The sequence below is a fragment of the Octopus bimaculoides genome, chromosome 1 (assembly GCF_046866305.1).
Source record: "Octopus bimaculoides isolate indiv1 chromosome 1, ASM4686630v1, whole genome shotgun sequence".
NCBI classification, from domain to species: Eukaryota; Metazoa; Mollusca; class Cephalopoda; order Octopoda; family Octopodidae; genus Octopus; species Octopus bimaculoides.
Genome location: NC_142928.1, coordinates 135,933,125 through 135,955,394, shown reverse-complemented (window position 1 = coordinate 135,955,394; position 22,270 = coordinate 135,933,125). Strand labels below are relative to the sequence as shown.

General features: G+C 36.0%; 1 protein-coding gene across 27 annotated transcripts in view; it reads right to left on the bottom strand.

The window, feature by feature from the left end:
- Positions 1–22,270, bottom strand: part of LOC106871495 (anion exchange protein 3) — a 746,335-nt gene that overhangs the window by 363,341 nt on the left and 360,724 nt on the right. For 23 of the 27 annotated variants that reach the window (XM_089359039.1, XM_089359081.1, XM_089359088.1 and 20 more), the window contains one exon: positions 14,365–14,486. The exons of the other annotated variants lie outside the window; for them this stretch is intronic. The gene's annotated coding sequence lies outside the window, so the exon portion shown is untranslated. The remainder of the gene's footprint in view (positions 1–14,364; positions 14,487–22,270) is intronic. 27 annotated transcript variants of the gene reach the window in all.

Below are 22,270 nucleotides of genomic sequence, written 5' to 3'. Positions count from 1 at the left end.
GGTCGTAATGTTCTCTCCTCTAAACTGGCATCATTAGACTAAGGCGGCAAGTTGGCAGAAACGTTAGCACACCGGACGAAATGCTTAGTGGTATTTCGTCTGTCTTTACATTCTGAGTTCAAATTCCGCTGTGGTTGACTTTACCTTTCATTCTTTCGAGGTCGATAAATTAAGTACCAGTTGCATACTGGGATCGATCTAATCAACTGGCTTTTCCCAAAAAATTTTGGGCCTTGTGCCTAGAGTAGAAAAGTATATTTATCACTAGACATTTTTACACAAGACTATTCTTCTATATTTCAAACTTTCAAGATTTATTAAAATCTATCATACCTAACTACTATTTAACATCTAGTTTTCAGATAACCATGAAATGTCAAACACTGTTACTACAGTAAAGCTGAAGCTTACTGAGAAAAAGACTCAATGTTACCTTTTCATTATATATCAACATCATCATTTAATGTCCGTTGTCCAAGCTGGCATAGGTTGGATTGTTTGACCAGAGCTGGCAAGCTGGGGAGCTGCTCCAGGCTCCAGTCTGATTTGGCATGGTTTCTATGGCTGGATGCCATTCCTATCACCAACCACTTTACAGAGTGTGCTGGATGCTTTTATGGGGTACTGCATGCCACTTTTATGTGGTACCAGTACAGGACTCTTACAAGTCAATCCTCATCACTGGGGGAACTGGTCTTAACACTTCTACTGCAGAGTAATATATAAAAGTGCATGTGTTTATTTGGCAAGAAAAAAACAAAAAGAAATGATCATGCCGAAACATAACTGTATTCTTTTTTATTCTTTTATTTGTCTCAGTCATTTGACTGTGGTCATGCTGGAGCACTGCCTTTTAGTTGAACAAATCAACTCCATGACTTATTCTATTGTTTCTTTTGCCAAATTGCTAATTTTCCGGGACGTAAACACACCAACATTGATTGTCAAGCAATAGTGGGGGGACAAACACAGACACACAAACATATACACACACACACACACACACATATATATATGACAGGCTTCTTTCAGTTTCCGTCTACCAAATCCACTCACAAGGCTTTGGTCGGCCCGAGGCTATAGTAGAAGACACTTGCCCAAGGTGCCACACAGTGGGACTGAACTCGGAACCATGTGGTTGGTAAGCAAGCTACTTACCATACAGCCACTTCTGTATAGGTATTATATATATATTACCTCTTACTTGTTTCAGATGGGGTAGTCAAATAAATCAATTCCAGTGCTTATTTTTTAAATCTGAAACTTATTCTATCAATCTCTTTTGTTGAACCACTAAATTACACATAAACAAACCCACACCAGTGGTGGTGATGGGGGAACACAAAGACACACATACATATGCATACATGCACACACATATATGTATCCGGTGGGATTCCACACATCTTCCATCAATCAAATTCATTCACAATGCATGACACTTGCTGTGTTGTAGGACTGAACCTGAAACCATGTGGTTGCAAAGTAAGCTTCTTAACCACAGCCATGCTTGCATCTATGCATACATACATATATACATACATTCTAGAAGTTTATCCTTTATGTATATATGAGCATGTCTAGATATGCAAGTATATGCATGAGAAAACATACATAAACCAAAACATACAAATCTGCATGTATATAAGCATACATACATAAAAAAAATACCCTGTTGTTGTTGATGTTGAAATTTCAATGATGGAGCCTTGGATTTAGGTTAGAAACTGGCTCATTCTCTATTGGCAAGAAATCTTGAAATAAAACTGAATAATCACACACACACACAGCTATTAGATTTCTCACCATGTCTGCCAAAGATCAGACCGGTCCTCTCTTCACCAGATTATTTCCTATTTTAATTGGTACTTTGGTGTGTCAACCCATTTTATAACAATATTATTTTCATAGCTTTTTTTGCTTTTTTTTTGTACATTGTACAGAAAATAATCTTTACCTCTCCTTGGTATAGGTATAATCTTGACTAAGCAGAAATATTTAAATGTGTTGCTGCATATTTAACTGCATATATGCATGAGACAGGTTTATTTAGCCAGAGGGGAAGCAAATAAGAAAAGAATTGCCAATGTTCTGTGCTGTGAGGACCAAAGACTTGAGGTATTTTGTGTTGCAAGACAGTGTGTGAGAGAGAATCGTGATGTCGTAGAAGAGAAATGTGTCCTCATGGATGATGGTTCACCTGCACTAAATGAGGCTGCAAAGAGAGAGGCTTGGAGATGCCACTATGAAAGGTTGCTCAATAAAGAAAATGAATGGGAGAAAGAGAGTCTGCCGAATGTCGATCCAACAGAGGGACCAGCTATCCAAGTTGACAGTACCATGGTAGATAAAGCAATTAAGAGTATGAAGACAGGGAAGGCCCCGGCCCATCAGGAATCACTGCAAAGATGCTCAAAATATCTGGCAGTGTCGGCTATAGTCTAGTCACCCATATAGTTAACCAGGTGATACACGAAGAAGTGATACCCAATGACTGGTGTAGCAGCACCATAGTCGAGTGCTACAAAGGTAAAGGTGATGCTTTAGATACAAATACTTACAGAGGTATCAAGCTGTTAGATCAGGTAATGAAAGTCACGGAGAGGGTCATAGCCCAACTAATTAGGGAGAGAGTTAGTTTAGATGAGATGCAGTTTGGGTTTGTGCCGGGGGAAAAGCACCACTGATGCTATATTTCTGGTAAGACAGCTGCAGGAGAAATACCTAGCCAAATATAAACCTCTGTACCTGGCTTTCGTTGACATGGAGAAAGTCTTTGACAGGGGTCCCCGATCCCTTATCTGGTGGTCAATGAGGAAACTAGGGATAGATGAATGGTTAGTGAGAGCTGTGCAAGCCATGTACAGGGATGGTGTCAGTAAGGTGAGGGTTGGCAATGAGTACAGTGAAGAATTCTGGGTAGAGGTAGGGGTCCACCAAGGTTCAGTCCTCAGCCCCCTCCTATCTATCATAGTCTTCCAGGCAATAACAGAGGAATTCAAAACAGGATGCCCCTGGGAGCTCCTCTATGCTGACGACCTTGCTCTAATTGCTGAGTCACTATCAGAACTAGAGGAGCAGTTTCAGGTGTGGAAACAAGGATTAGAATCGAAGGGCCTTAGAGTCAACTTAGCTAAAACCAAAGTTCTAATAAGTAGGAAGGCAAACAAACTACAAATCCTTTCAGGTAGATGGGCCTGCTCGGTCTGTAGAAGAGGTGTAGGTAGAAACTCTATAAGATGTACCCATTGTAAGCTATGGACACATAAGAGGTGCTGCAATATCAAAGGAAGGCTAACTGGGAAGATAGTTTTTGTATGTGGCAGATGCTCAAGGGCAATAAACACTGAAAATGTGCAGAGAACAGCTTCCGTCACATTCCAGGAGGAAAACTAGAAGTAGTTGATAGCTTCCGTTACCTAGGTGACCAAGTCAGTATCGGAGGAGGGTGCGCTGAAAGTGTAGCTGCTAGAATAAGAATAGCCTGGGCAAAGTTTAGAGAGCTCTTACCTCTGCTTGTGACAAAGGGCCTCTCACTCAGAGTAAAAGGTAGATTGTATGATGCATGTGTACGAACAGCCATGCTACATGGCAGTAAAACATGGGCCGTGACTGCTGAGGACATGTGTAAGCTTGCAAGGAATGAAGCCAGTATTCTCTGATGGATGTGTAATGTCAGTGTGCATACTTGACAGATTGTAAGTACCTTGAGAGAAAAATTGGACATAAGAAGCATCAGATGTGGTGTGCAAGAGAGACAATTGCACTGGTATGGTCATGTGGTGAGAATGGATGAGGATAGCTGTGTGAAAAAGTGCCACACCCTAGCGGTTGAGGGAACCTGTGGAAGAGGTAGACCCAGGAATACCTGAGATGATGTAGTGAAGCATGACCTTCAAACAATAGGCCTCACCAAGACAATGACTAGTGACTGAGACCTTTGGAAATATGCAGTGCATGAGAAGACTTGGCAAGCCAAGTGAGACCATAACCAGTGGCCTATGCCAGGGGTGTAACCAGCCCACTTATGCGTACCTTTCCTTCATTGGACACTAAACTCTGCTTGCGAAGACCTGTTGAGGCGAGTGAAATCGAAATTAAATCAAATTCGCAAATTCGTTGACTGGCACCCAAGCCAGTGAAGCACTAAGAGCACCATCTGAGTGTGATCGCTGCCAGAGCAGCTGACTGGCTTCCGTGCCGGTGTTACGTAAAAAGCACCATTTGAATGTGATTGTTACCAGCGTCTCCTTACTGGCACTTGTGCCAGTGGCATGTGAAAAAACATTCAAGCGAGGTCGTTGCCAGTGCCGCTGAAATGGCTCCTGTACAGGTGGCACGTAAAAAACACCACTTGAGCATGGCCGTTGCCAGTACCTCCTGACTGGCCCTCATGCTGGTGGCATGTAAAAGCACCCACTAGACTTTCGGAGTGGTTGGCGTTAGGAAGGGCATCCAGCTGTAGAAACTCTGCCAGATCAGATCGGAGCTGGTGCTGCCATCCGGTTCGCCAGTCCTAAGTTAAATCGTCCAACCCATACTAGCATGGAAAGCGGACATTAAACGATGATGATGATGATGATATATATATATAGGCAAGATAACTACTTAATCAAGACTATACATATATCATCATCATCATTTTACCATCCACTTATCTATGCTTGCTTAGAGTCAACTCACTTTGTTGAGGCAAATTTTCTTGGACAAATATCCTTCCTGTTACCAACACTTATGTGTTTCCAAGTAAGGTAATATTTTCCATAGTCACACATGCTTACATGCAAAATTAGAAACAAATGACACTCCTTGCACGATGGTGACCCAGTAACACTCATTTATAACTATCACAGAATGTCATGGCAGAGAAATACACACACACACACACAATAGGTTTCTTTCAGTTTCTCTATCATATTCACTCACAAGATTTTGGCTGACCCTGAGCAATAGTAGAAGAGACTTGCTAAAGAAATTTGGCTCAAATTTGATATAATCAATAAGTTTCAAATACTTTTACAGTTTAATAAGATTTTTGAATGCCATTTCCATAAAATTTTTTAACAAATGTTAACTAAAGTTCAAACAGGAGACACGTGGGATGGAGAGTTGCTGAAGAGGTCGCAGGTGTGTGAAAAAAGATTTTCAGACAATGGACAAAAAATAAGAACAATGATGAACAAGTAAAGAACAAATATATAGAGCATGTGTTTATTTGGTAAGAAAAAATATGACCATCCCGAAATATAACAAAAGCTCAAATGTTTAATGAAGCTGACCTAGAAGGAGCTTGTTCAATTTATGAACTGTGGTACTCTCTTCAACTATTTCCTGTTCTTACATAAATAATTATATTTTATAATCCTCTGAAAAAACAACTCTAGTCTACGGTAAACCTCAATTCTAATGCTTTAACTTGTCATACAGTTTTGAATGCATCTTCTTGTAGTTTTATAATTTATATCTGTTTAGTATTAGTAAGTAGTAGTTAGCTTTAAACAATTGCAATTCAGAATACAATCAAAGTAAGGTACAACAACTTTATTGCACTGGAGAGTAATCAATCAACAATGGCTTGCAGTATAAGTGACAACATACTTTACAAAGAATGTAACATTAATTTCATAACAGAATTCTGTCCACCTCTACTGGCTCTCTCGTTCCCCACCCTCTCTCTCTCTCTCTCTCACACACACACACACACACGTAACAAAACTAAACTATATATAAAGCAGAAAACCAGCTATTTTCATAGAAAGAAACATAAGTATTAAAACACATTAGTTTTCTCAAATTTATACCAATGTCATAATGTTTTCATTTTCATTTTTTTTTTGTATTCTCATAATTTTATCAGTTAGCTGTTTTTGTTTTTCTCTCTGATAAGACAATACTACACTTCTATATTTTTGTATTGAACAGACTGAATGAATTTCTCTCAGGAAAGATCAACCTTGTCCTCAAATAATACGTTATAAATGGTTCTCTTGCTTATAGGAGTTCCGTTGACAGTTTGGAAAGAGAAGCAGTTCTGAGATCTATCATTTGTAAAGCAAAAATAGATCACCACAGTCATCATGGCAGTGTGTATGAAAGGGCATTGACTTTGGTTTAATTAATTAAACTGTTACTAGTTTTCTTGAAATGATTTTCAAATAAATATGTATCTTGCATGCTTAGCAGAATGATTTGTGAACAACACATGGGCATCCCATGTGATCTAACATGAACGCTCAAAGCTTGTCAAAGTTATTGAGTGAGAGAAACATCACAGAATGATCACATAATTACCATATTTTACCGTGTATAAGGAACCCATTTTTGTCAAAAATTAGGTTTAAAAAATATGGGAGTTTCTTATACATGGATAGTACTATAATCCCTTACTAAACCTTTTTTCCAAATTTTAAATCACAAAAATTAGGGGGTTCCTTATACACATTAAAATATGGTATATATAGAAGAGTTTTGTATTGTGCAATCTTTCAGAAACATAAATATGAGCTTAACATTCAGTTATTCATTTGTTTTTATGTTCATTTTTCCATGGTAGCATGGGTTGTATGAATACATTATTGCAGTATTGTTTCACAACTGAATGCCCTTCCTGTTGTAACCCTTATCTATTTTCAAGTAAAACAATTTTAATTCCACTCAACTTCCAAAGTGCAGGATGCAAATATTTATGCAAATATGCTCATGCACACAAGCGCGCACACATATGATAGGCTTTGTACAGTTTCTGTCTACCAAATTCACTAAAAAAACATTGTTTGGCCTGATCTGTTATGGAAGACATACGCACAAGGTGCAATGTAATGTGGCTGAAGCTTAGACTAAGTGGTTATGAAGTAGAGTTCTTAACCACAACAGCCATATCTATACCTATTCCCATAATAAGAAAAAAAATTATATAAATGGTTTATGAACAAATGACCTTTCATTTCAAGTAAGTACTATTTTTAATAAATTCTTTAAAGAAAATTATTTCATAGAATATATTTTCAGTTTGAAAATATACAATGAATTGCTTAATTTACTTTCTGATTCTCTTCTCTCCACCCACACTTGACTGATCACCTCCTCCACCACCATATGTTTCTCACCCTCCTCATGCACTAAGTCTGTTTCTCTTTTCTCTACCCACTACTGCAATCTACCCAACATCATCACATTCACATCATTCTCTTGTTTACTGTTTCATCACTATTCTGCTGTTCAGCACTGTCAGCCCCACTTCATTGCTGCACTCAATCTTCTCAACTCACTCTACTCATCTGCTCCACTCACACTGACTCCACTCAATCACTCCTATACTCTCTTCTAAAATGAGAAGTCATGCAGCTCCTCAATAGTAAGAGACCTGTTCAACTCTAGCCTCTTCTCTCATACTTTTACCCATGATTTCCAAGCATAAGTTTTGACCCCCTCTGGATTTGTATCCCTTCAAACTGCATGACAGCCTCACTAGAACTGGTATGAAGAATAGCACCCAGAACATACTGTGAAGCAGTTGGTGTTAGTGAGAGCATCTACCTGTAGAAACCATGTTTAAGCAGACACTGGAGCATAATGCAGTCCTTGGGCCCACAGAATCCTATCAGACCGCCCAACACATCTCAGCATGGAACAAACATCAAATGATGCTGCTGATGTTACTGCTGCAGCTGATGATGATGCTGATGATGATTGTGATGATGAAAAGAATTTAGAAATTGTTAAATTAACATACTCATGTTGTGTAAGTTAAAATATTTAATGTCATTCAGAAGTATACTTAATTCAAAAGTTCTTGTTTATAAATCCCTTGACTTGTAGATTGTAGTGTAAGAAAGAAATTAAAATTTTCATCACGCTGTCAGTATTTTTGTTGTAATCTAAAAATGACAGCCTACTCATATGATAATTGAAAACAATGTTGAGGTTATTTGTTTTTCTGTCTGTGGGTGACTTGCTCAGTTTTTGTTGCATTAATTGTCTTGTGATCTAAACCACATTGTAATATAAATGACAGCAGCTTAAAGAATCAAATGAACTCCATGAAATGTAAAGGACAATTATACACAAAACCTTGTAGAGATACCCATTTGTGAATACCAATGCACATACACCAACCCACGCAACTATTGTGATACACATTTACAACATCATAGTACTTTGAATAAATTTACATGTATTCTAAGACAAAAAGAATCTGTAACAGGTGCAGGCATGGCTGTGTAGTTAGGAACCTTGATTTGCAAGCATGTGATTATGGGTTCAGTCAACTATGTGACATATTGGGCAAGTATCTTCTACTATAACCCTGGGCCAATCAATGCCTTGTGAGTGAATTTGGCAGATGAAAAGAAACTGTGTGGAAGTTCATCATATATATATATATACATGCATCAAACAAAAATTTTATATCTTGGACATAGAATTACCCAAGGTTTCGCAGCCACTCTATGTCCAAGATACAAAATTTTCACTGTAATAATTACTGCACTATTCTTTAGAGTGTACTTCTTTCTGATGCATGTTTTTTTTTATTAACTGACTATATATATATATATATATATATACAATTGCAGCATGGAAAGTGTTTATAAGCCATTTAAAAACACACAAAAACCTTTAGATTCACTTCAACATTTGAATTTAATTTGCCAAAATATTTTCGTCGCTTTGAGACTGTGACCTGTTTACTGACAAAATTCCATGCAGCATGGCTTATAAACACCTTCCATGCTGCAATTGTTTTTATTTCAGCACATGATCTCAGGTCAGGTCACTTGCTATACAAGTACATCTCCATTATGTATGTATGCATGTATGTATGTATGTATGTATGTATGTATGTAGTATGTATGTACCACAGCCAGAGTTGATGGTGTGTGAGATGGAAATAGTTTTATAAGGAATAAACTAAAATTAAGAAAATAACAGACGAGTTAGAAATAGAGGATATGGGATTGTGTTTCAAGCTAGAGGTCAGTGTGATTGCAGGAAAGCCTCACAAAATCCTGTACTCACTGTAGCACCAGCACAAACCAGTGGGAAGAAGGATATGTGATTATATACAATGATATAATAGCTGAAAAGCAACCTCTCATCAGTTCAGGCCCTTTGCTCTATTTGGCAGTGAGTCTACTGGGAAACCTCTTCACCTGTACCCCTTGATGAACAGTTATATTATGGAAGGAATGTAGTTAGATGAAATGTGTTCAGAGATTGTTACACACGAAAAGACAGTCAACCCTCAGATGGACGTGTTAAATTAGCTGGCATTTTAGGCCTTCTGTCCAAAGTAGGACAAATATTGTTCAGAATACAATGAAATACATACAGTGTGTTTTGAACTCAAGACTAATAGGTTAGTGATCTATTTCATCATTTAATTACCTATTTTGTTTCTACCTTGTATAATATTGGTTTCAAAGTTTGGCAAAAGGCCAGCAATTTTGGAGGAGGGGAAAGTCGACTACATTGACCCCAGTGTTCAACTGGTACTTATTTCATCAATACAAATGGATGAAAGGCAAAATTGACCTTGGCAGCATTTGAACTCAGAGCATAAAGACAAATGAAATGCTGTGAAGCATTTTGCCCAGCATGCTAATGGATTTTGCCACCCTGTTGCCCTTTCTTTGTATAATATTGCTGCTATGTAATTCCTTATAAAAACAAAGTAAAAGATCATGAGTTTATATTTAACAGATATGTGTATGTATGCGTGAGTGTGAATGTGTTTCTGTCTCCCTATGGAGTCAGATCTTTGTTGTAAATAACTGTCATTCATTTCCAATATTCTGTGTAAACATTTCTGGTCATGGGGAAATATTGCCTTACTTGGAAATAAAGATTGCCAACATGAAGGATATCCGGCTGTAGAAAATGTGCTTTAATAAACTCCACTGACTCATGCAAGTATGGAAAAGTAGACGTTAAAACAATGGTGATGATATTTTATGCTGGTAAAAATAATTGTGTGGGTTTAGAACACTGCATATCAGTAAATTATTAAATATATCACTCTCAGTAATTCATTCTTTAAAATCACAACATATTTTAAATGGCAATATTCTAAATATCCTAGATGTACAAAAAGAGAAAAAAAATGACTAATTGATTTCATATTTAATGGAAATTGTAAAAAACAAAAAAAAAAACACCCTTCAAAAAAAAGGACAAAAACATTTTTAATACCATTTCTATTTGACTGCTTCTAAACCGATGGCTTAGTTACAATAATAGAAAATTATATTAATAAGCATTTTAGATTATTATCTATAAAGTAACCAATATTGAATATTAAGGAAAATAGAAGAAGTTCTGTAGCACATAAGAGGACATCCTTAGCATTTAGCTAGGTCTACAATTTGAAAATGACAATGTAACTGAAGTAGTCAAGCACTAACAGACATTTGATATTTCAAGCAATTTTTTTTTCCTTAAAAATGCCAAGAGCTATAAGCACAGAACAAAAAATATTGTCTCTGGAAACGTTTATGCTGAAGTTTGCACTGCATGAAACTAGATTTTTTAAAATCATAATTCTTTTATTTATATATATATATATATATATATATGACTAAATCTATTACTTCAAAATAGAAAATCATATTTTTTTTTTAAATGTCCACAAAACATAAACATGAAGAGAGGGAGGGAGGGAGATGGACAGAGAGTGACAAAGAAAAATAATTTCTTTTGCAGCTATTCTAAAAGTAATATTGCTACGAGATCAGCACCAGTCTTTTGCTTTGTATATGCCAAATATACATCATGTGCAGGTGTGGTTCCATGACGTCCACTTTCCAACCACATGATTTCAGGTTCAGTTCCACTGTGTGACACTTTTGGTATGTATTTTCTCTTATAGTCCCAAGCTGACTGAAGTCTTCTGAGTGGATTTGGTGGACAGAAACTATTTTAAATATCATAGATGTAAACTAAAAAAAAAGCCTGCCATAATTATAAGTACCTGGAGCTGTAAACACAGCATAAAAACATGTGTGTATGTGTGTGTGTTTGTTACTGTCACCTTGTCTTAAACATGATGTGATAGTTCTAAACAAGTGTCAATGTCATGCAAGCAGTGACTTTCGTTTTCAATCTACCCTATTTCTGGGAGAAATATTACCTTACTTAGAAACAGGTGATCATTGGTGACAGGTGATCATGCATCCATACGATGCATGCAAGCTTGAAAAAGCAGACATTAAAATGATAATGATGATGACGATGACATACTAGGCATCTGTAAGTCAAGATTGAAATGTCTATTGTGGAAGACTGGTAGTCACCCATGCATGCAAATCTCCCATCTCTAGACTACCAATATTCTCCAAGGTAAATGTCACTGATTTGGGCCAACACAGCTTTGCACTAGCGGCATTGAAGGCACTGCTGTCGGAATGCAAAGAACCAGAAAAGATACTACAAGGCATATCATCCAATACTCTATCAATTCTACCAATTCACTATTCAACTGTCCTGTATTGGGGCATTTTTGGATTAGACTGGGTTACCTATGCTCAGTCCACTGCAGGACGAAGGCCTCAGCATGTTCTCTCCACCAACCATGGTCTGATATGAATTTGAGCTTGAGATCATACTGGTTTGATGAGCCTACTCTGCCATACTAGCTTGATATGGCTTGGCAGAATGGTGCAGTTTTTATACTGTTACGAACGCCCACACGCGAAGCACCTCGACGAAGAGAAAACTCGCGCGCGCACGAACGTCGACGCTCAGTGAGTCGGGATGTTCGCCACGACTAAGCCCAGCCGGAGCACGTAACGAAGACAACAGGCAAAAGGAGGAAGAAATAACACGGAGACCATGCGTTGGGTAGTGGAACTAACTTTTTACATCAAAACATCATCATCATCAAAATATTGCATAACAATAATTCTGAAATAACATGTAACAATAAAGTTCTAAGCACATGTAACAATACAAAGGTTTTCAATCATTACATAAGCAAAAGTTTACAATCAAGAGTTCATATATCAAGTCGAATTAAAAGTTCTTTCACTTCGTTGTTTTTCTTTTCCATTAACATGTCCCATCAAAGTTCTTTTCTTTTCTTTTCCACCAGTTAACAAAATCTCTTTTTCTTTGAAAACATTTAACAAAGTTCTCTTTTTAAAGAATATTTACACAAACCTTTACCGCAAGAATTTTCTTTCCTTCAAAGCTCCAGCAATAATCCACAAGAAGTGACAAACTGACTACTACAATCTCTTGGCTGCCACAACAGTTCCATCTCTCTGTCCCTCTCTCTCATTGCTTCAGTCCCTATCTGCTGACCATAGGCTCTCTCTCTCAGCCTCTCTCTGTCAGTCTCTCTGTTCATCTTCACTGGCTCCACTGGCCTTCACATCAACTGCTGTACATCTTCACTGGCTGACGTTCTTCATCCAACTCCCTGGCCAACTGCTCTGGCCAACTGCCTCGGGCCAACCGCTCGTGCCAATTCCCCTGTCCCCAACTCTCGCTGTTGTATTTATCACAAATACCGTAGCTCAATAGTGCTACCTTACTCCCTTCAAAGCTGGGTCAGTTCAGTACAATTCCTATCTTGTTTTTCTGAACTTTCGCTGACCGGAAAAGGTCAGCGATCACTCCTACGCTAAAAATAACTGTACTTGTTCATAGGACAAAGGAAATACCATTGTCCTCAACAACCAGAATACGGTTTCAAACCCAACTCGAGGAATAGGGATCTAACATTAATTTGTTTTTCGGTGGTCGCATCAATACTCTTACCCAGTAGTAGCTAAGTCAGTTACACTGTCCCCAGTGCTCAATTGGTACTTATTTCATCAACCCCAAACAGATGAAAGGCAAAGTCGACCATGGCAGAATTTAAACTCAGAATGTAAAGACAGACGAAATACTACTAAGCATTTCACCTGGCATGCTAACAATTCTGCCAGCTCGCCAAAATGATTAAAGGCAACGTTGATCTCAGCAGGACTTGAACTTAGAGTGTAGAGGATCAGAATAAATAATACATGGCATTCTACCAACTCAGCCAATTAGCCTTTTATGACTTAAACCTTCCAAGTTATGAGTAGCTTGTCAATGGTTTCAGCTACTATTCATCTTTTATATTCTCTTACTGGATTCAGTTTTGGACTGTGGCTATGCTGGAACACTATCTTGAAGGTTATAGCTGAACAAATTCACTTCAGTACTTATTTTAAGTCGGATACTTATTATATCAGTTTCTTTTATTGAACTGCAAAGTTACAGGGATGTAAACACATCAAAAGTTGTTGTCAAGTGATGGAAGAGGGGGTGTTTTGACAAACACAGACACAAAGAGACACACATATACATGACAAGCTTCCACACAGTTTCCATCTAGTAAATTCACTCTCAAGGAATTGATTGGACTGGGGCTATAGTAGAAGACACTTGCCCAAGGTGCCACACAGTGGGACTGAACTTGAAACGATATGGTTGCAAAGCAAGCTTTTTAATCAGACAGCCATTCCTACACCTCACTACTCATCCATCACTTATTGTTGCTGTTGCCATTAACAGAACTATGTTTTGATAGTACGTAAGTACAAATACTTTACAATATCTGTCTAAAATCCAAAAGGAGCTTATCATTAGTTTACATTGATTTTCCATAATAAATAATATAGACATCTCTAAGAAATATCCATATTATTATCTCTAATGAGACCTAACTTACTAACATTTGTTCTAAGTCTCTCTCATGCCAATTCTTAATTAATCAATCTACACTACATGCACCTTCCATTATCAACATAAGGTAGCTTCCCATCCAATGTACATTATCTATTTGCATTTCATATCTCTTTCAATACAATCATGCAATGAATTGACCTCACCTCGACTCATTTTTATTAAACTAGTCTCAGACGGCTGATGCACATCTAATAAACCAAACACACTTCATATCTATCCAGTTGCAATTAGATTTCTACTTTGGTGCTTATGTTTCACATACATGTGGTATAGAGCACTTTTAATATAAGCTCATCATTTGAAAGGGATAGAATAGATTTCAGCGCAGTAGAAACAATAATTTCATAAAATCTCTTTAATATATTATATATACTGTCATTGGAAACACTGTCAAAATAAATTAGATGACTGAAATGAGAAGTAATAACCACAGGGAGACACTGAGTCATCCAACATCACTGGTTGCTCACTCTGCAAGTCATTATAAACCCATTTATTACCAGTCCAACCATGCTGGCATGGAAAATGGATGGATGATGATGATAATGATGATGGTGGTGGTGGTGGTGGTGATGATGAGCAAAAATGGTATTCTGAGGGTGAAGGGTGAGATTAATGGTGCTTTTTGCAACAAAATTAAGCGTAACTTACCATGCATAACAGTTTGCCATTAATAAAGGCATAATTTTTTACACAATGATGATTCTATGTAACTCAGTGTAACATATGTGGTGTTTAACAAGAAACAGCTTCATCGTGTGTCAGCGTATAACCTGAAATAAAAAAAAAAGGACAGACTAATAATAATGAATTAAAGAAAAAAATTATGCCACAAGGCATGGGTGGGTGTGAAAGTTAATTTATGAGCCCTTTGTTTATTTTGAAGCAGAGATGTAAACCACAATAATTGTGATGAAGAGCAAAACAATAAAGAGAAAATGTTAATTTATTTGATATTTCAGTTTTAAATATGCCATAACTGTGAAATGAAAAATTTTGGGTCAAATATGAAAATATAAGCAGCTTCAAACTCATTTTCAGAGTCTAAATATATAACATTAAATCACTTAGGAGCAATAATAAATATAATTAAAAAATAATTAATTTCATTATCCTATAATATGCAATTTTACTCATCATGCATTTTAACCCTTTAGCATTCACATTATTTATTCACAATGTTTAGAATTTATAATGCATTATCTTGTAGCTTTGAGATTTTGATGAGATAACTGTTTATTTTTAGAATGACATGGTAGGATTAGTGTGAGAGGCCAGATCTGACTGGTTTGAACATAAACTAGGTAGAAAATTTTGGCAAGATATGGCTAGTTTAAATGCTAGAGTAAATTGGCTGAGTAGTTAGAGCATTAGGTTCACAATCATGAGGTAGTAAGTCTGATTCCCAGACTGGGCTGTGTTGTGTTCTTGAGCAAGACACTTTATTTCACATTGCTTCAGTTCACTCAGCTGTAAAAATGAGTTGCAACATCACTGCTGCCAAGCTGTATCAGCCTTTACCTTTCCCTTGGATAACATCAGTGGTGTGGAAAGGGGAGGCTGGTATGCATGGGTGACTGCTGGTCTTCTATAAACAACTTTGTCTGGACTTTGTGCCTCGGAGGGTAACTTCCTACGTGCAAGCACATAGTCATTCATGACTGAAGGAGGTCTTTACCCTTTAAATTGGCTGGTGATGTAGTTATGATAAAAATTATCAGGTCTATTTACTTAAGTCTTTCTTCTCCAAGGAGCATAGGCCATTGATGACATTTCTCCAATGTTTTTGATTCTGAGCTGTTTTTCTGCTTCTCCCATCTCCAGGTTTTGTCGGTTTTAAATTGCAATTGATGCTTCTGTAACTTTGCTTTCCTTTTTTTCTAGGCAGGGGTGTTGGTCCTATGCAAAGATATTTTTACCACTGGGAACATCATCGTCCAGTGATTTAAATCCAGGATTTATCCCCATTAATGGAGGTGGCCGGATCTACCTCAATGCCATAGCAACCGAGTTAGGCAGGTGCAGCCCACCCAACCTTTGTCACTGGCTGGTGCCCATTCTCCTTTGCTATCATAAGGCATTTTTGGAGCTGGATTTTCTCCAGGGTGTATGCCCTTGCTTACCCCCAACTTCAGTTTCTAGACAGGGGGGGGGGTCCCGAGATCAAGGCCTCTACCACAATTTTTAAGAAATGTGATGGAAAACTAGCTCAGGAAGGCAGGGACACTACTCCTGAAGACCCCTTTTGGATCCCCCCCTACCTAACAGGTGGTCCATAGTAGTCTGACCTCTGTCCTTTGATCTGTTCAGCATAGGAGGTCCTACCAGGAACCTGCACTCTACTGGCATGGCTCTCAAGGTCATTGATGCACATAGGCCATCACACTGCAACAGTGTGGTGGATCAGCTCTACACTATCAGCCAATTTATTCTGAGTACTGACTGATATATAAACCAGGGCTGTGGAGTTGAAACAAAAAACTTTGACTCCAACTCTGACTCCACCCCCTCATTATGTAATTAAATGATTGTGGTCTACATATCTCATAAAGCATATGCATACACTTGTACTTTGAGTAGGCCTATATGTTATGACTGGTTTATATTAAAGAATAAAGATATTGTGAGTTGGAATCAGAGTTGGTTTTACTGACTCCAGTTGCCCCTTAATTGTTTCTGACTCTGACTCCACAGCCCTGATATAAACAGTTTACATAAGAGAGTATGCTTGATTCAGACAACACTGAGGCTAAATTAAAACCCAGCTAGGTTGAAATTTAAAATCTATCAGTTGTTGAATGTACACATTCTCTCAAGAGCAGGGGTTCTCAACCATTTTTTTTTATCTATGGACCCCTTTCATTACTATTTTATTCTGGAGGACCTTCAAAGCCATTCGATGTTTAAAAACTAGTTTTATACAAACTTCTTTCAAAATTCCAATTTCGTTTTTCACACATTAACTTGTGTAGGTTAAACCTTGTAAAACATTAGAGAAAGAAACCTAGCTGTTTCTTGCAACACATACCAATACATACACCTAAAACAAAATTTTTTCAGGGGCCCTTAAAATACTATTGTGATCCCCAATTTGACTATTTTGTTGCGTGGACCCCCAAAAATCATGTATGCACCCTCAGGAACCATATGGACCCTGGTTGAGAACCCCTACTCTAGAGTAGGGGTTCATCATTGTTATAACGTTCAGTTTTCCATGCTTGCATGGATCAGATGGAATGCAATGAGGCAAATTTTCTAAGGCCAGATGCCCTTCCTGTCACCAACCTTCACCTGTTTCCAAGTGAGGTAATATTTCCCGACAGTCAGACATGTTTTCAAAGAAGATCAGAAATGAAGGATGCTACTTATATGATGATGGTGAAGTTCATTTACAACTAGTGCATGATGTCAAGATAAGAAGACAAAACACACATATATAATGAGATTCTTTCAGTTTCTGCATACCAAACCTCCTCACAAGGTTTTGAATAGCTTGGGGCTATAGTAGAAGGCAGTTGGCCAAGGGATGATAAACATGAAATCACTTTTGAGAAATAAATAAATACATATTCCTTCATATAACAATTTATAAGCACTAGAGTGAGTACCACAATACAAAATAATTCTATAAAAACCATTGATCAGCACAGAAACAATTACTCTGCATTTTGGTTTTTAAATCTTTCCCAGCTTTTCAGAAAGGAAAAAGAAAAATAATTATAACAATCATTTTTGTGCCTGATCAAAATTTCAGTATTTCTATATATTCATTATAGAACAAAGTGTTAATCAGAAGATTGACTGGTTGGCTGAAACTCATATAATCAATATAAACCTATATTTCCCCTTTAAGGAGATCAACATATATCTGTGTATATGATACTGAATATGAAAAACCACAATCGTCTGGTTTAAGGCATCAATCAAATATTCATTGTTGATACTGTTTGAAATATGCAAGAGATATAAAGCGATTTGACAGTTTGATGATAATGCCACTGAGGTAAGTTGTGAGATAGTAAGTTGTATACTTCTGACATGCTCTGTCTGCCTCAATATCATATATTGGCCATTTTTGACAGATGACAATTTCAGAACTTCTAATGATTCACGTGTGATAATTCTTACAAGAAAGACTAACCAGGGAAAATATTATAGGTAAGAGTATGTATCTTTTATTTAAAAAAAATTTAATGATGAAAGAGTTTATCTTAGTTTCTGAACGTTTACTATTTTTAGGGTAAAAGATATATTGTTTTTTTATTAATTGACAGAAGTTACAGAGTGACTCAAGGATCAAGAGTTCCATGCACTGATACTTATCCATCCTAGGGTAAAAGCTAGGCATCCAGTGGAATTTCTTCCAGCTCTTTACATTCTGATTTCAAATCTTACTGAGGTCAACAATGCCTTTCCTCCTTTCAGGGTCGATGTAATTGTCTAACCTCATCCCACTAAAACTGCAGGCCATGTGCCAAAATTTGAAACAATTATTAGGTAAAAGATAGTTTATTACTCAGGAGAGTCAAAAGACAGAAAGTAGAGCAAATAGATTTTAAATATATTTTATTGATATAGAAATTAAATACACTGGCAAGAGTAGATGTATTCTAGGTGAACAGATGGCTATTTTATGATATCTGGATTGAAATACAATTTCTGTTTTTCAACATTTATCTAAGTCACTAAGATCAGAATTCAATAAAAAGTGTTCTACTAATGCCAGGAAGACATTTGTGTGTCTGTGTATGTGCGTGTATTCATATGTATGCGTGTATTCATATGTATGCGTGTGGCTTTGTGTCTGTGTTTGTCCTCTCCCATCCCCTACTTGACAATTATTGTTGATTTATTTATGTCCCTAACTTAATGGTTTGACAAAAAAAGACTGAGAGGACACATAAAAATTAAGTACTGGGAGTAATTTGTTTGACTAGAACCTTTCAAATTCAATGTCACAGCGTTGTAGTAGTCCAATGACTGAAACTAGTGAAAGATAAAAGATTCTTCTGATCTCTGTATATTCTATTTACATAGGTTTTTTTTAGTGGTGATAATTTATGGGGAAATGGATACCTGTATTTTTAAGATATTTGTACATGCACCATGAAAACTAGTGATAAGAGATTAAAAAAAAAAAAATTATCCCTTATCACTATTGTTAAACTTTCATGAATGGTTACTATCAAAGTTGGAATTAAGGATTGTTGGTTCTAGTAGCATGGTTATCTATAGGAATATTGATTGCAGAATTAGCTTTGTGGGTGAGTTTGTTGATAGCTTGGATCAACAACAAATTATTTAAGTTGTCAAAGATAAATGATAGAATTAAGATTTTAATGAACTAAAGTAAATAATCATGCTTAAATTCATTTATCATTTACACAACTGCATGTTACAATCTTTTGTAGAAGGATGAGGAAAGTTAGGGTGAATGATCTATAAGCGACAAAAATTATATACACATCCTGGAGAAATAATTAACAGATCTACGTGGTAAACACAGCTTATACATGGCATTTACTTGAAAAAAGACAAATAAAATAGAAATATTACCGATGAGAGAGAGAGAAAAAGAGAGAAAGAGAGAGAAAGAAAGAAAGAGAGAGAGAGAGAGAGAGAGAGAGAGAGAGAGAGAGAGAGAGAGAGAGAGAGAGAGAGGTTTGCAAAATGAACTTTAATGTATTGTCAGGTTTTAGGTTAAATAATAATTTCAGTAATTAATAAATTTTTTAAAAACGAAGAAGCTTTTAGCCATTTTTCTAACATAAGTGGAGTACTTCAAATTTTTAAATCAAAATGTTACGGCAATTTCACTGAAAAGTATTGAGTTGTGTGTATGTGTATATATATATATATATATATGTATATATATATATATATATATATATATATATATATACACACATACACAAAACTCAAAAACCTCTCTATCAATAAAAATAGAACTTCAACCATAAATTAACCATCTCTGAAGGCTGTGTGGTTAAGAAGTCTGCTTAGCAATCACATTGTTTCAGGTTCAGTCTCACTGCATGGTACTTTGGGAAAGTGTATTTACTATAGCTCAAGGGTGACCGAAGCCTTGAATGGATTTGGTAGAAAAAAAGCATAAAGAAACCTGCTTTATACATGTGTATTCATCTCCTAGTCTTGATATCACATTATAGCTGTAAATAACTGTTACCAACAGTTACCAATATCATTCATTTCAAATCTTATGCAAAAATATAGCTGACCAAGGGGATATATTGTGCTTCAAAAACAACTGAGAGTTGGTAACACAAAGGAGATCAATCCAAAGAACACCTTCCTCAATGAACACCAACCCACCCATTTTTAGCCAGGTTTTCAATCTGGGCATAACTCAATGCATTGATGTTACTGCTTTCTATGTCAGCAATCTATGAATCTTGGTTTACATTCTCATCATTCTGGAGACCCTGCAAAAGCCAAGGATGTTACTCCTTTTTCTGACTAAGCCATGGAAAAATGTTTTTTATTAAGTAATTATAATTATTAAAATATTTATTTTGCTGATATATAACATTTATTGATGAAGTTAGTTAATTAGTTAGCTATAAATTAGAGTACAGCAAATCTAATCAGTTCTTCCCCATCTATGATATAAACAAGACTATTTACCCTTGTACTGTACACATTCTTAATGAATGACTGGAAAACTGTATCATTAACATTATATATTGTTACTTTATCTAACTCTAAGTTATATCAAACCATATTTCAGAATAAACAAATTCTTATCTTTAAATATTTTTGTATGCTATATACATACACTCTTAAGTCAAAAATAAATTCCTTCAGCCTTAAATATTAATTCACAAGTAAATAAAATGTGAGGGCAATATTTCCAAAATTTTAGAAATTTGCTGTTGAGAATTTAAATTAGTGTAAAAGTCTGTCTGTCTGTCTGTCTTTCTTTCTTTCTTCCTTTCTTTCTTTCTTATTAAGTACTAAGTAATCAGCTCTGTAATATATATATTTTTTGATACTATATAAAAACACAAATATACTTTAAAAAAAGTTGATTCTCACTCCTAATATCAAAAGAATGTTTTGTTTTTTTTATTTAGTTAATCTTGTCTCTTGTTACTGCTTGCATTTAATATAGCAAAATCTAGAACTTTAGAAACTGTTTTCTCTAATTGGTTTAACTCTTTTGGTATAACATTTCTGTTGAAATACATTGTCTTTGTTACAAATAATTTAGAAAATAATGAAGAATTTAATAAAATAGTTGTCATTATCTTGGAACAAAATAAGGCAGTGAGCAGGCAGAATCGTTACCATACTGAACAAGATGCTTAGCAGCATTTCTTCTGGCTCTTTAAATTCTGAGTTCTAATGCCGCCTTTCTGGGTTGATAAAATAAGTACCAGTTGAACACTGAGATTGACTGCCCCCTCCCCTTAAAATCGCTAGCCTTGGGCCAATATTTGAATCCTTTATTTTCAAATAAAATAATCATGTGTTTGGACATAAATTAACATGAAATTTCAACAGAAGGCTTTAATTTAGTTCAAAATCTCAGTAACATGCAACCAAGAACAGTGAAAGGCAGTTTGGTGTCAAAAGAGTTTACAAAGAGTAAAATTAATTACAAATTCTGGAGACCCCAAAGGTGTCACTTTACTAATATCATAAAAAGAAAGATTTTGTTGATAACAGGAAATGTGATATAAATCACAATAAACAAAGGTTGAATGTCTTTAATTTTATTTAATTGTTTATTTAATTATTTGACCACAATCATTAATCTTACACTGAATAAATAATTTTAAGATAACGTTATAATTATTGCACCGTATAAATCATTTCTAAACCATTTCTACTGTTTTTATACATACATGAAAAAATGTGTATAAATATAGATTTTATCTGGAGAAATGGAACAGCAAGATTAAGTGTTATGATTATGTTTATATTCAACACGTAATAACATGTACAATAATTCACAACTTTATTTAATGCGAGATATGTGTAGCAACAAAAATCTAACTGCATAAAAACATGATCATTATTAGGGACATACTAACAATACTTTTTCTTTATTTTGTCAATTAAAAGATTTAATTTTGTCTCAGTCAAACTTGTATTTTATTTACCAATAAATAAAATTTCAAAATATTGATTTCAAAATGATGTCTTCTTTTACTAGTTTTTCCAAATTTGTGTGAAATATATTCAATAGAGATATAATTAGCTAAGACAGGTGAATGATCACTAACTTATTTTGGTGATACAGTTCCCAACAATATATGGTCAAAGTACATTGGAAACGTACCAGTAACAATTGCAAATTCAAAAGGTAAAACTGGGGACTGGTGCTAGTGCCACATAAAAAGCACTTGTGCTGGTGCTGTGAAAAGCATCCAGTACACTTTGTAAAGTGGGTGACATTAGGAAGGCCATCTAGCCATGCCCCCCCCCCCCCCTACCACCACCACTACCAGCAACTCCTGTCAAACCATCCAATCAATGCCAGCAAAGAAAATGGACATTAAATGATGATGATGATGATGATGATGATGACTAA